The following is a 17020-nucleotide window of genomic DNA, read 5'->3' as shown; positions in this document are numbered from 1 at the left end:
AGACCGTGAATAATATACTCGAAAGGAAAATTATCCTGAACCGGTTACTGGGTTGTTTATAGGATAAGATCCGAAATCGTGAATTGGTTTGTGTTCCAAGACACTCATCATCCGAAAGAAAGCGAAGGCAAACTTGTTTAAAGGATGGCTGAAAAAACGTGAATTGGTGTGTGTTCCAAAACACTCATCATCCGAAAGAAAGCTAGAACAGCAGACTTGTTTAAAGGATGGACAAAAAAGCGTGAATTGGTGTGTGTTCCAAAACACTCATCATCCAAAACGCAAACTGGTTAAAGGATGGGCAAAAAACGTGAATTGGTGTGTGTTCCAAAACACTCATCATCCGAAAGAAAGCTAGAACAGCAGACTTGTTTAAAGGATGGACAAAAAAAGCGTGAATTGGTGTGTGTTCCAAAACACTCATCATCCAAAACGCAAACTGGTTAAAGGATGGGCAAAAAAAACGTGAATTGGTGTGTGTTCCAAGACACTCATCATCCGAAAGAAAGCTAGAACAGCAAACTTGTTTAAAGGATGGCTGAAAAAACGTGAATTGGTGTGTGTTCCAAAACACTCATCATCCGAAAGAAAGCTAGAACAGCAGACTTGTTTAAAGGATGGTCAAAAAACGTGAATTGGTGTGTGTTCCAAAACACTCATCATCCGAAAGAAAGCTAGAACAGCAGACTTGTTTAAAGGATGGACAAAAAAACGTGAATTGGTGTGTGTTCCAAGACACTCATCATCCGAAAGAAAGCTAGAACAGCAGTCTTGTTTAAAGGATGGACAAAAAAGCGTGAATTGGTGTGTGTTCCAAGACACTCATCATCCGAAAGAAAGCTAGAACAGCAGACTTGTTAAAAGGATGGGTATTCGATTCTACAAAGAATACGAATCTTACTCGACTGGGGAAGATCAACAAAGGATTCCAACTAAAGAGCGCATGAGACATATTATTCATTACCGGCAGACCGTGAATAATATACTCGCATGGAAGATTATCCTGAACCGGTTACTGGGTTGTTTAAGGATAAAAATCCGAAGACGTGAATTGGTTTTCACTTCCAAAACACTCATCATCCGAAACACAAACTGGTTAAAGGATGGATATTCGATTCTACAAAGAATGCGAATCTTGCTCAGTTGGGGAAAATCAACAAAGGATTCCAACTAAAGAGCGCATGAGACATATTATTCATTACCGGCAGACCGTGAATAATATACTCGCATGGAAGATTATCCTGAACCGGTTACTGGGTTGTTTAAGGATAAAAATCCGAAGACGTGAATTGGTTTTCACTTCCAAAACACTCATCATCCGAAACACAAACTGGTTAAAGGATGGATATTCGATTCTACAAAGAATGCGAATCTTGCTCAGTTGGGGAAAATCAACAAAGGATTCCAACTAAAGAGCGCATGAGACATATTATTCATTACCGGCAGACCGTGAATAATATACTCGGATGAGACATATTATTCATTACCGGCAGACCGTGAATAATATACTCGAAAGGAAAAGACACCAGAGATACCGGTTACTGGGTATATAATAGGTGACTATCCAAAAAGAGAGACAATCGATACCAAGCATACGGGTAAACGAAAGACAAATCAAAGGATAAATTGCAAGCATCCGGCAATTATCCAACAAGAAAATATTCGACTCCGCAAAGGGACATAACGAATCTTACTCGACCGGGGAAACACAAAAGGCTTCGACTGAAGAGTGCATGAGATATATTATTCATTACCGGCAGACCGTGAATAATATACTCGCATGGAAGATTATCCACAACCGGTTACTGGGTTGTTTAAGGATAAAAAACCGAAAAGAAAGGCATCGGGATACCAGAATAGGTATATAATGACAACTAATCAAAAGGAGCAACAGACATTACCAACAAAAGGGTAAATGAAAGGCGAACTGCTGAGGATAAATTGCAAGCATCCGGCAATTATCGACAGAAGACTAGCTGGGGATACACTGGTAAACAACCAATGATCCGGGGAACAAATCACTAGCATACGGTGAAAAGACCCACTGGGGATAAAATTGCTAGCATACGGCAATTATCCATAAAAGACTTGCTACGGATATAAGTGCTGATCTGAACAACTTATACAAGCAAAGGAAAATCATCATCAAAGACTAGATGAAGATAACCACAAAATTAGGGTTTACATCTACCGAATACGGGGTAGAAGACCAACAACTCCGCGTGGGGATAGAACAAATCACAAATCCGCACGAGAAATCAAAATAGGGTTTATAACAAACCACAAACTGCTGAAGAGCAGGAAAATAGGATTTACGACTACCGGGTATGAGGTAGAAAACCAAAAAACTCTGGCTGGAGAATAAAAGGTGTATAACCACAAATTCTGTTAAGAAAGCCAGGAAAGATAGGACTTACAACTACCGGTATGAGGGTAAAGGCCCAAAAACATTCCGCTGGGGAACAACCCACTGGGAAGCACAAGATATCTGACAAATAGCCGATTCGGGATCGATCCGAAAAGACAGACTGAATCAAGACACGTCCTAATGAGGATATAACTCAAATAGGAAAATCCATCCCAATATATGTGTTGGGAGGAAACGGAAGAAACCGTCATCCACGAGGATAATCTCAGTGGGGAACTGCAGAAGGAAAGACGACATGTTTCTGCTTATGGGGTTGACTCTATATGGAGAGATTTTAAACACCCAACATCTGCTTGGGGAGATCTGTAAAGAGATCTATATCACCATAGCAGGAGACACGACAAACAAAAGATATATGGCGAAAAATGCAACATGAATATCTGAATGTTTATGAATATGCATGAATATGCGTGATTTATGTTTGATGAATGCTGACAAAACAGACAATTCTAACACAAACAGGTTCAGGAACCAAAACGTCCGGTATTATACTTCCAGGGGAAAAACCAGCTGGAGAGCCAATCTGCGGAGATCCACATGCTGAAAAGCAAAGATCTGCAGGTACTGCTGAAGAAGCAGAGGATCGGAGATATCAGGAAACAACCCAATCAGGGTACAGAAAGTCACAACGGGCATAACAGCCACCAAGACAAATCTGTAAGGGAACAAGAGAAGTCCCAAAGTATATCTGCAGGGGATCCCAGTGTCAACTGAGAAACAAAGAGTGCACTGTACGAATTGCTGTAGAAGCAAATCCACACAACTCCGCTAGGGAACAACCCACTGAGGGAGAATGATATCATCCAGATAGAATCTAACTGCATAAGCAACTCTACTGGGGAAAACTGTCGGCTACTCTCTTGGGGAACAAACCACTGAGGGAGAATGATAACATCCAGATAGAATCTTACTGCATAAGCAACTCTACTGGGGAAAACTGTCGGCTACTCTCTTGGGGAACAATCCACTGAGGGGGACCGATCAGACAAGTAGATTCTGGACGAACCACTCCACTTGGGGAATATACAGCAAATTGATCACAACAAGTAGATTCTGCAACACAAGCCACTCTACTGGGGATCACAAACAGTCAGGAAAATAAATCCGTTCACTGGATGCTAGAGCCATCATCTGACCATATTGGGGATTGAAAGAGTATTCAACGAGCGAAACTGCCACAACAAACAAATCTGCAGACTATGCTGAGGAAAAAGATGGTTGAAATACGGGGACATCAACCCAAATCAACCACTGAGTAGGAAAATAAATCCATGCTCTGCTGAAGAGAAAAACTCTGATGGAGAGATAGCAAAACTTCCGCAGACGACTTCGCCGGGGAAAAGGTAAAGTACCGGGTATCAAACCACTGACTTACCAAGTCTTCAAAAGAAACAAACGCGCTGAGGAAACAGACAAATCCTGCTGGCACACTGCATGGGGAGAAGAGGTAACAACTCCACTTGCAACCCTGGTGGGGATATCAATATCAGCTCTACTCGCGACTCCGAGGGGAGTATCAATCAATCAGTTACACTCATGACTGTGCTGAGGAGACAAATAAAGTCTGGGGGTATACGACCCACTGGAGAAAGTGACGGGGCACCAAGATGACAAACCATCAACCGCCGAAACTTCACAATAAAACACCCATGCTGGGGGAAACTGCTGCTGGAGAAACGAAGCCTTCAACCACAAATCACTTGCGACTGTACTGGGGAACAGCTCCAACAACAAATCTGTTTGAGGAACAGCCCCAACAAAGATCTGGAGAAAGAAGATACAACCAAACCAGGAATATGAACCAATGTCTTACCTGTTGGGAATCATGCCACCCTCGGGAGAGCACTGAGATATTCTTGAGTATCCTTTCAATCTTGTGAGTGTTCACTTTGTTTAAAACAAAAATTTTGAAAAATTTGATTTGTTTAAAACAATGACACTTTATCAATTTAAAACATGCAAAACAATTGTTGACTTGAAACAAATAAGAGTGCAAATAATTGGATAAAAAGCTCAAATTGATTTGATGGAATGGTAGTCTGCAAATGGCAAGACTCCATAGATCTGTACAAATTTGAAATCAGTGATATATATTGGAAGAGGGCTACATTGAACATAATGATCCTTTCTCTACCAATTTGAATCTCGATGTATCCGCAGCTTCAGTTGACGACGAATCGAGAATCTTCTGACGAAATGACGACTGATGAACCAGAAAGTCTTGTCAGAATGCAGTTACTTGCCAAATCCCTAATTTTTGCCTAGATTGCCCCAGGGTGAGGTACTCAATCTAGCGGGATGCAAATATATCTTTTCTTTTTCAAGTCTCTAATTTTTTGCCTGGATTACCCTTGTGGGTTCTCCACCGAGACGCTCATTTTTGCCTAAGCCGCCCTTTCGGGTTTTCAACTTAGCGAGCTATTCTGTTTTTTTTCATTCTCTTTTTTTATTTGCATATACTTTTTTCTTTAGGCAAAGTATCTCTTGACTGCATCTGAATTCACAGGACGAGTGAAATCCTCCCCATCCATTGTTGTAAGCATCAAAGCACCGCCTGAAAAGGCTCTCTTAACAACATATGGATCCTCGTAGTTTGGAGTCCACTTGCCCCGGGAATCGGGCGCGAAAGACAAAACTTTCTTGAGCACAAGGTCACCTTCTCGGAACACACGAGGCTTGACCTTCTTGTCGAATGCTTTTTCATTCTCTGCTGATATAACTGACCATGGCACATGGCAGTTAAACGCTTCTCTTCGATCAAATTCAACTGGTCATAACGACTCTGAATCCATTCAGCATCAGTCAGCTAGGGACTTGAGGGTATAATTTTTCTTTTTTCTTTTGGAAAAATTTTGAAAAAATTTTCCTGGTTTTTTTGATTTTTTCTTATTTTTCACCCTCTTTTCATTTTTTTTTTTCTTTTTTTTTTTTTCTTTTTTTTTAAATCCCCAGTTTGACTGGTTTGCTGATTCTTGTGATACAGCTGAATGAGCTCTTCTCTTGTGCTCAAGAAGAATGGGTAATCTCGTCAGGAATCCCCTTCAACATCATCTTCCTCTGCCCCAGATACAAGGACTTCAAGATTAGGAGATGGCGTTGGATCATTATGTTCAATGGGTTTAGAAATCCCTGCATAATGATTCTGGATAATAAAAAAGCTTTTAAATTTAAACAAGCAAATCATTTATGCAGATGAAAAATGTTGTTTTTGTTTTTCAGGGTTTTTTGTGATCACTGATTTCATGCAAAAGCAAAAAGTGAAAACAAAGGAAAAACAAATGTCTGACAATGCATTAATTGAATGAAAACATCATTGTATTAAATGCTGCCAACAATGTCATCACTTCTCCTTTTGGCATGGGAGAAGGGTTTTAAACAAAAGTGAACAATTTACGCTGATTTATGAATGACCGTAGGAACATCCACAGCGACCCAATTGTGGCAGACACCACCAGGAATGATGAAATTGTTCAAGTCTTCTGCATATACTTCCAATGATAGCAGCAGCTTCTTCTTCTGCAGGTTGATCAGCATGGATGAATCCTCCACTTGTGAACAGACCTTGCTCATTGCATGCCCCAGAACAGTAGCCAATGCCAGCCCGGGATCGGTTAACCAGGAATAAATCCATCAACAGGAATAAATCCATCAACAGGAATAAATCCATCAAAAGGAATAAATCCATTAAAAGCACTTGGGCTGGCAAATTCCCCTTCTGAATTCACAATTCTCTTGCTCAGGATGATCCATCAATCTGGCAGAATTGGCTCTGGTATAATACCGGCGAGGTGCGTCTTCAAAATGAATGAAGATCGCAAAGGTCAGACCACAGGACGGGAGACCGGAACAAAACACCTGTTTATGCAAATGATGCATGAAGTGTTTATGCATATGCTTGTTTTTTATTCAAAGGAACCCGAGGGTTTTATTTGCAAACTTTGAAATTTTAAGCATTTTGATCTTACATGAGAATATCTCATCAGATATATCAGGTGAAAAAATTTTCCCGGTTTTTTCATGTTTTGAAAATTTTTGCAAATAAACTCCTTTGAGTTCCTTGAAAATTTTCTTTTTCTGATGATATGGATGCAGATGAATGCATGAATGTATGAATGCAACAATCACACTCAAGGATCAAGCAAAGCACACCAAACAAAGGTCGTGGGAAAGCTCATTGTATCCCTAATATCAATCATCCATTTTGGTGGATTTAGGTTTTCACCTTATCGACACCCAAGTTCCATTGATATTAACGGTACGTGAACCGGTTCTAACATTCTTAATATCAACCAGCCACTTTGATGGATTTTAGGTTTTACACCTGATCCGGGATCCATTGATATTAACAATGTTTGAACGACTCAACCACGAATCACGGGTTTGTTGAGAGTCACGAGCATGGAGTCTCGGTTGAGAACCACCCAAAGGGAGTGTACTAGGGTTTAAACCTGCCAGACATGTTCTACCAGAGGTTCCCATAATCATCGTTCCATCTTTCGAATATTATCGGAGGAACGAATACTCGTATTCCAAGAATATTCTCAAGAGAAACTCTTATGAGTGTAGTATCGCGTAACAATCGTATCAGAACTGACATCTGAACGACCTCCGCACTACGGTCCTAAAAATAGGCCAAGATGGGTTTGGTAAACTAAGGTCCTTGGCTTCTGCGGAACATGATTGAAAGAATAATGCCTAACCACAAATAACTTGTGTGACATTATTAGTTCAACATGACCTCCACCAAGTGAATGGGCTCGCAAGTCAACTGGCTAAGGACTACTCCACACCAGTCAACAAGACTATGCCATTCTCCTATCCTAGAGTGCACTCGAGTTCGGGTATAGAACTCATCTCACAGATCACCAAAGCAAACAGCAAATGTATATCAAGCAATTCACACATTACAATCAATACAGTGATCCCAAATTGTACAAAAATATGTCAGATAACAAATAATAGCATATATCACAACAAGGGTGAAAAGTAGGCAATACCACCAAGGATTCTGGTGAGGTTATCCCCAGCAGAGTCGCCACTTTTCTGTAGCGGTGTATTCGTCGCTATATGATCTATTGGTTAAATCATAAGCTATGAGATACATTGAAAATTTCGAGTCGCCACCGCACTTTTATTTATCCAAAGGATTGGCTAAAAAGCGAACAAAAGCCTAAGAAGTTTTACACGTAGAAAACTAATAAAAAGATCAGAGAGTCTGGGTAAGGGGTAAATTACGCAATGGGAAGGTGTTAGGCACCCACTACGTCCTAGGTACTCCTAGGGAGCCCTTTTCACACTTGTTGTAAAAATTGTTATTTGTTATGACATAAAGATTGTGCAAACATGATTGGGATGGTGAGAAAAGAATATACATTTTTTATTATTATTGGGTTATTGGGTTCGAACGGATGAACCCGTTGCCTACGTACCTTCCATCAAAGGTAAGGATCAGAACGCCGTAGTTCGGCTAAAAGATTTCCAAAAGTTGGTGGATTCAGTTTTAAACACAAGCACTGAGGCTTTTCATTATCAATGGGAGAACACTCGACCAAAAACAACATCCACCATGCGAGGATAGCTTCGACGTACTAGAGGGGTTAGCCCTGTTTGAAGTACGGAAGTCTTACTGTCGACTCACTAAGGATAGGCAAGATTTACATCAACCACAATGATAATTGAAACCTATGGCTAATGCATGAAAAGGTTAATGGACAAAGCCAAAACAAGTGAATGAGTGAAGTTGATTGATTGTGATTATGAAAACGAAGTCAAAGTATGATTAAGATCAATTTAAATAAGTATTATGAAATGGAGTTTTGAAAAAAAAGGTCAAGGACTTGAGTCCAGGTTTTTAGTTAGAAAACATGAAAATGTTTGCACAACACTTATGTCAAATTTAAAAGATATAGTGTGAAAAAGTCTAGGACATAATGAATGATGAATGGATGAGGATGGATAGTAAAACTTCTTAGGAGGTTCACTTCTTGAAACCATATGGGAGATGATTCAAGTGTGGCCTTTGGAATGAGCAATGGATAATAATAGACAAACAAAGCAAAGAAAGGCGGATACCGGATGCCAATCAATGGTCTTATACCAGTCTCCTAAAACAAAATGGGATGTCAGATGCCACTCAATGGTCTTACACTAATCTCCACAGGCGAAGAAATAAAAGGCGGATACCGGATACCAATAGATGGATTTACACCAGTCTCCTAAAACAGAACAGGATATCAGAAGCCACTCAATGGACTTACACTAATCTCCACAAAAGAAAAACAAAGAATGAAACATGGAAGTCAACTGCCAATCTATCTGGACTTAGGTTAACTCCACAGTATGGTCCTAGGAAATCCAATGCCACATCACAGGGACTTACAATGGATCCTTACATACAAGAACAAAAGCAACAATATGATCACAGGTATGCAAATGCCAACTTACAGGGACTTATAATTGCAACCTCTCACACAAACAGATAAAACAAACTATGATCACAGGAAAGCAGATGCCAACTTACAGGGACTTATAACTGCAACCTCACATACAAAACCACACAGGTCAAATTATGATCACAGGATAACAGATGCCAACTTACAGGGACTTATAACTGTATCCTCACATACAAACAGACAAACAGAAGATAAGATGAGTGGCCAAGATGATGGTCTTATACTCACTTCCATATCATAGGAGCAATGGCCAATGGATGGTCTTACAATTGTCCTCAATGGGCACACAACAAATGACAATATCACAAAGACAAACGAGATGATTATGCATTGATGAGCAATTAATGATGATGATAAATGCATAGCATACAGGCAAGCAAGTGCATATGAAGCAATCAATCAATCAATGAATATCAGACAGCACACTCTATAGCCAAACAAGGGGGGCTCACACAAGAGGGTTTGACTTTAAAAGTCCACTGTAATGGGTGACGGTCGCTCTTAACCTGGCCATTGAGGGACTCAGGTGAAGCAGATGAATAGGAGATGAGGGGTGTGCCTCATTGCTTCTATCTCAAATCAGAGAGAGCATCAAAGAAAGTGTGGGAGTTCAGAAAGTAGGAACTCTCTCCACATTATTGACTCGATCGGATCTTGGGTATTTATCTCAATGCTTCAACCAGGTACTGGGAGCAAAGAGAGGACACACTGAATAGTGGGGGATAGATTGCTTATCCCTACCTTCCACCAATTGCCTTACTTGAAGGACTTTTCCTGCTTAGGACAAATATAAACAAACACAGGCATTGCCTCTTAAGGAGGACTTCAGACAGTTTGCCCGGTCAAATAACAGACCGGGTCTCCAGACTACATGAAGAAGAAGTAATTATACCTCAAAGCAAATGCTAAATAGCAAAGCAAGCAAGTTCAAAGAACTTAAGCAACTAAAGTACCTGAAAAAGTCAAGCTCATTAGTAAACAAATCAACAATCAAAATCAAAGGAAATAAACCAAAAGTCAACCACAGAGGGACCAATTGTGCAAGGCACAAAGACTCAAGCATATGAGTCACCTACAAAACGAAGGTTAGCACATGATAAACAATTCAACTCAAACAAATTTGAATGATCCTCAAGGCATTGGTGCTTAACCTGAAACAGATGAACTCAACATAAGCTTAGAAGACCACTAGGACTAGCCTAGGGTCAAAGATGAAAGAAAAAGGTCAAGGCAGCAAGAAAAAGTCAACCCAAACCAAGTCTAAACATTCAAGAAGCATTTTCAATTGGATTCATAATCAAATCATGCATCATAGTCATTTCATATGCAAAATAATGCAAAGCATGGCAAGAGAAGCATACAAAAGTCAACAGCAAAGACTTCATTCAAAAGTCAACTCAAACAATCTCAAAAATCATGAAATAAATCACACTCAATCCTAACATCTAACATAGCAAGCATGTCAAATTTCATGGCATTTGGATGAGAGGAAGGCAGTCAAGTAAAATCATGAAGTCAAACCAAATTCAAGTAAGCATGGTGAAAGTCAACAAGCATGGGTCAACTTCAAAAAATCATATCAATTTGAAAACAGAAGAGAAATGAATGAGATTAACACCAATGCAAAGCTTAAGGAGTCTAGTTATCACCTATGAAATTTCATGATCATACAATAAGATATGAGAATTTCACAAAAGATTTGGCAAGGCATAGCACAAAAAGTCAACAAATGACCAAGCATGGAAGAAAATTCTCAATCAAATGGAAAACAGCAAGATTAATTCCAAGAAAATTCAAACACAAACTAGACATGTGGAGGATCATTCATGCAAAATTTGGAGTCATTTGGATGTAGGGAAGTGTGTGAACAAAAATCGTGAAAATGCATGATCATGGTGTGACACCAAATGCAACACACAACTTCAAAAAATCATAACTATCAATCCACAAATGATAAATGCACAAACTTTATATGGAAATGAAGGTCAATGTGTCTAGTTTCACCACAAAAAATCTCAAAGGCATTGGATATAACATGAGTATTTCACAATTGAAATGGCACAATGTATCATTTTGGCATACATGTCAAGAAAATAATTATCATTAAAAATCCAGCCAATGGAAAAATGATTAAAATTCATAATAAAATTCTAGACACATTCATGAGTATGAGGGAAAAATTTCACAATTTTTGGATAAAAATTGAATTGAAAATGAATTATGGAAGTTTGATGAATAATTGATGAAATATTGAACATGAAAGCATGGCAAATTGGTCAACTAGGAGTCAACCGATGGCAGACTAGTAATTTCTGCCAACTTAAATGAAACGACACAGCATAAGGCAAAGGTGATGAAATGTTCTGATTGGCCACTAGCCAACAGTAGCTCGGCCAATCCATTATTCATGTTCTGGGTTTCTAAAACCCTAGGGGTTTCTAACATGGCAAAGGCATCATGTTCGATGTCCATCATCATCATAAAACAAAACAACCAACAGCATGGCACTCAGTTTTTGATCACAACAGCAACAGACTAAAACAAATCATGAAAAAATTCTGCATGCTCATCATAACAGCATCATTCATCACTCAAACAAAATTCAAACCAAACATCATTCACAAGCAAGGTATGGGGATGTTCATGCTGCAACCTCAAACAACAGCCAACAACACAATTCAATATGGTTTTTTCTGGAAATTTTCGAAGGTCAAAACAAACAGCACACATTCATGTTCTTCATGCAAGCATCAACATGAAACAAATTTCGAATAACCATCACAACAGCATAGTATTGACAAATCACATGAGCACGACTCATGCACCAACAGACCAACAGCAAGAAAGAAAATACTGGACAGTTGAGGTTTAACAGCAGCAGGGTTCAGCAAATAGCAGCAATGGTATTCATCATCATGTGCTCATCATGAACAACAGCAAGTAAGGTTTCCAAGGAGTTTCAAAATTGGTTGCAAGGTTTTGTCAGCAATAGTATCATGTGTGCATTAACATCCAAACAAAACAGACAACAGCATGGTAGTAACAAAATTCAATAGCAGACCAAACACAATGTAATAGCATACCATTAACACTCAAATGGCATCCTAACACAAACAAAAGAGCACAATCCACGTGGATTTCTGAGCATGTTCAAGGTTCAAACAATGACAGCAGGGCAGCAACAGCATGGTTACATGTATTCATCACTAATCATCATTCAAATATCAATCATGAATAACAGCATACATCATATTCAAGAGATTTCCTGGGCGGCTTATGGTTTAATAGCAGCAAAGTTTATGTTGTCACCAACATCAAAACAAAATGTCTCGACCAAAACACTCAATCAGCATGGTAATGGTATAGCAACATCATTCAGCAACATTTATCAACCATGAACAAAATAAAGCTAACCAGCCTCAATGCTCATGCAATAACTAACATCAACTAACATCACTCAACAACAGCATAAGCACATATCATGAGATTTTCTGGGCAGGGCAAGGTTAACAGTAGCATGTAAACATTCAATTATCGTGCATTCGACCAAGAACAAAAATCCCAGAATCACCAATCAAGCATACAAATAGCATCACCAAACGTTCAGTATTACAAACATGGCATTGCTTTTCATCAAATCATTATAACCAAGCCAAATCGAGGGAATATGCATTTGTTCACCAAAATGAAAATCAAGATATCTCACAGCATAGTCATCTGTTTAATGTGATTCAAAGCTTAAATCAAACTACTAAGTGAGACCTACATGGAACATGGCATGGCTTAATGAATGATGAAGTTCGAAATATTACCAAACTTGAAGCACAATGGTGATGCAGTGGTGTTTTGAAGCTGTTGTGCTCGAACAGTCCCTCCTCGTGCTTGGCAATGAAGGATACTTGGTGTAGACAAACTCAAGAATGCTTGGAAGATCTCACAGCTCGATTTGCTATTTGTTGAGCTTTGAGAAAACAGAGTGGGAAAGCTGTTACAGCAAGGGAGTTGAGGTTGGGAAAGCTTCAAAATGTGGTTTGAATGACGAAGGGATGAAGGTGGTTCAAGGGTTTCCAAGGGTTTGGCAGAAAAATTCACTCGAGCCCAAAAACGCAAATGAGAGAGTATGTGTTTTTCTGTTGGTGGCTGCTAAAGACTAGGGTTGGAAATGCAGAAGAATGGCTTAAATATCATCTGTTAATCATCACTTAATCATGTGGTAAATTGGTTTAGCTTAATGAAGACCAAATGCACTTTTGCTAAGTGGAAGAATGTGGAATTGGAGGGGTAAGTTAGTGGTCGAAATGGGCCTGGACAGGCTGTACAAGACATTTGCAAAGGCTGTTTTTATTCTGCTGCAGAATGCTGTACTGCTTGTACTCTTATAAAGCCAAATGCACAATTTTGCCAACTTTGCATTTTGATCCAAATATGTAGTAGAATGATGGTGTAGACATGATTTAAGGCTTGAGACAAGTCACAAATGATATATGAAACATTTCCCAATTGGCAAAATCAAGAAAAAGTCAAAGAAGCCAAAAGTCAAAGTTTGGTCAAACTTTGATTTTAAATGCAAAAGGTCCAAAAATGCCATTTTGAATGGTAAGGTTTTAGGTCATGAAATTTATATTTTTGGAAAGAGGATGAAAAATGTGGCTTGTAGGAAAAAACCCCACCAAATTTGGCCTTATGGTTTGAGAGATATGGCTTGTTGAAGTTCAAAAATTGGTGAAAATGATTTGATCATATCTTGACAACCACACATGGGATTTTGATGTTCTTGGACTTTTTGAAAATGGGAGAACAAGATCTTCAACTTTCATGTTGGGCAAAAATTCATTTGAATCTTTTATCATGATGTAAGTTTAAGATCAAGAAGTTTCCATTTTTGGCAGTTGAAATTACAGGTCCACTTGCTATTTCTGGAAAATTTCTGATTCTACTTGATTTTCTTCCATGATGAGGTTGAACATGATAGATGAGGCTTATACAAGCATGAATGAGTTCCTTCAAATCAATTCTATCCATCAAATCACTGATTAAATCAACTGTTGACCAAGTTTGACTTTTCTAGGGTTTTGAGTGACTGGACCACTTCTGATGAATTCCAAACCCTAATTCCTTGAGAACTTGTTTTCAAATGATGTCCCAAGTTGTATGAACCTTTGATTATTGATCATGGTGCCCAAATTCTGCAAGAATGGCCACCATCCATTGCTTTGACTGATCAATGACTGACTTTGACCTAATTTCTGATGATTGCTTCAACTGCAAGCAACAAGGTTAGACAGACAATATTTTTGTACTTTTTGAATGATAAACATATGAAAGCAAAGATATACAAATGCAAAGTATGCTTGGTGATCAAGAAACAAACCCACAAGGCAATCTATCCACTAAGAGGAAAGCAAAGGCATGCAATGATCCTTGAGGTCATGATATGATATGATATGGGCCATGAGGGATCTTAGGGCCCAAAATTGGGGTCTTACAGTCACCTATCGTCTTTTTCTTTCGTCGATTCCGAGGACGATATTAGAACCCATATTCAAACTCTATATATTGTTGATAAGAATGTATGGAGCTTCCATTCGTTCCTTCAATGATGCATGCCAGTTAGTCAAAGATGGCTCAACGAGTAGATGGGGACAAGTTGTGAGTCTCTCCGAAAACAAATTTCATGAAGGCCTTGGCTTCTCACCTACATCTTTAAAGTTTTCTCAACAAGATGCGGTTCTCTGTCCTATTCAAGAAACTTTCCGAAGTGGAAGATTCATCAATCCTACTCAACCTGAAACAAATGTTATCATTAAAGAAGACCCCGAAGAGGATGCACAAAGCTTCGTGATGCATTGGATGGTCTGCCAAAATTGGATAGTTGTTGACATCCTATGATTTTTCATGTTTCTAAATTCATCAATGTCACACCCATTGAAAGCAATGACTATATGCCCTCTCCCAACTTTGATTTCCCTGTATTTGAGGCCGAAGAAAAAAGTGATGAAGAGATTCCAGATGGGATCTCCCGGCTACTTGAACAAGAATAAAAGGCCATTCGGCCTCATAAAGAGCCAATAGAAGTGATTAACTTGGGTTCTGATGAAGATAGAAAGGAGGTCAAGATTGGGGCATCGCTTATCCCGGATGTCAAGGAGAGAATGATAGATCTTATCAGAGAATATACAAATGTGTTTACTTGGTCTTATCAGGACATGCCAGATCTTGATACTGATATTGTGGAGCATCATTTGCCGTTGAAATCAGAATGTACGTCGGTCAAACAGAAATTAAGAAGAACACACCTAGACATGGCTCTCAAAATCAAAGAAGAGGTTCAGAAGCAGATTGATACTAGTTTTCTTTTTACATCTGAGTATCCTCAATGGTTGGCAAACATAGTGCTCGTTCCAAAGAAAGATGGTAAAGTTTGAATGTGTGCCGACTACAGAGATTTGAATAAGGCCAGTCCAAAAGATGATTTCCCTTTGCCTCATATTGATATGTTGGTCGATAGCACGGCCAAATTCAAGGTCTTTTCTTTCATGGATGGATTCTCTGGGTACAATCAAATCAGGATGGCACCCGAAGATAGGGAGAAAACATCATTTATTACACACTGGGGAACATTTTGCTACAGAGTGATGCCTTTCGGTTTGAAGAATGTCGGCACAACCTATCAACGAGCCATGACAACTCTCTTTCATGACATGATGCATAAGGAAATTGAGGTCTATGTGGACGACATGATTGCTAAGTCCAAGATTGAAGAAGAGCATGTTGATTATTTACCAAAGTTGTTTCAACGTCTGAGGAAGTACAAGCTCCGTCTGAATCCCAACAAATTTACTTTCGATGTCCGTTCAAGAAAGCTCCTAAGCTTCATCGTCAGTCATCAAGGTATTCAGGTAGACCCTGATAAATTCAGAGCCATTCAAGAAATGCATGTACCAATAATAGAGAAATAAGTCAAAGGATTCCTCGGACGTTTGAATTATATATCCCGATTTATATCTCACATGACTGCTACTTGTGGGCCAATTTTCAAGTTTCTTCGCAAAGATCAAGGTTATGTGTGGACTGAAGACTTCCATAAAGCTTTTGATAGTATCAAGGAGTATTTCCTGGAGCCTCCTATTCTGATTCCTCTAGTGGAAGGAAGACCTTTGATTATGTATTTGACCATATTAGAAGATTCCATGGGTTGTGTGCTCGGTCAACAAGATGAAACTGGAAGAAAGGAGCATGCCATTTACTATTTGAGTAAGAAATTCACAGATTATGAGTCTCGATGCTCTATGCTCGAAAAAACTTGTTGTGCTTTAACTTGGGATGCCCGCCGTCTCCGCCAATATATGCTCAATCATGCTACTTGGTTGATCTCCAAAATGGATCCAATCAAGTACATCTTTGAAAAGCCTGCTTTAACTAGAAGAATTGCTCGTTGATAGATGTTGTTGTAAGAATACGATATTGAGTACCATACCCAGAAGGAAATAAAAGGAAGTATCTTGGCTGACCATTTAGCTCACCAGCCAATTGACGACTATCAATCCACTCAATTTAACTTCCTTGATGAGGATGTAATGTACTTAAAAGCAAAAGATTGTGATGAACTATTGCCAAGTGATGGGCCAGATCTAGAATCCCGTTGGAGCTTGATATTTGATGGAGGTGTTAATGCTTATGGAAATGGAATTGGGGCAATCATTGTCACTCCTCAAGGTTCTCATACTCCATTTACCATAAGATTGACATTCACTTGTACGAACAACGTGGCAGAATATGAAGCGTGCATTATGGGTCTTGAAGAGGCTATCAACTTGAGAATCAAAATTCTTTATGTATATGGAGATTCAGCTTTGGTGATTAATCAGATCAAAGAAGACTAGGAAACCCGTCAGCCTGGTTTGATTCCTTAAAAGATTATGCGATGAGGCTGACAACTTTCTTCAACCAAATTGAAGTTCATCATATACCTCGTGAGGAGAGTCAGATAGGAGGTGCTCCGACAACTTTATCCTCCATGATTATTGTGAACCGGTGGAATGATCTGCCCATAATAAATGTTATACGCCTTGACAGACCTGCTCATGTGTTCGTTGCATAAGAGGTTGTTGATGACAAACCATGGTATCATGATATTAAA

The sequence above is a fragment of the Lathyrus oleraceus genome, chromosome 6, assembly GCF_024323335.1.
Source record: "Lathyrus oleraceus cultivar Zhongwan6 chromosome 6, CAAS_Psat_ZW6_1.0, whole genome shotgun sequence".
Lineage (NCBI taxonomy): Eukaryota > Viridiplantae > Streptophyta > Magnoliopsida > Fabales > Fabaceae > Lathyrus > Lathyrus oleraceus.
The sequence above is the reverse complement of the archived record's forward strand: the minus strand, read 5'-3'. Positions refer to the sequence as shown.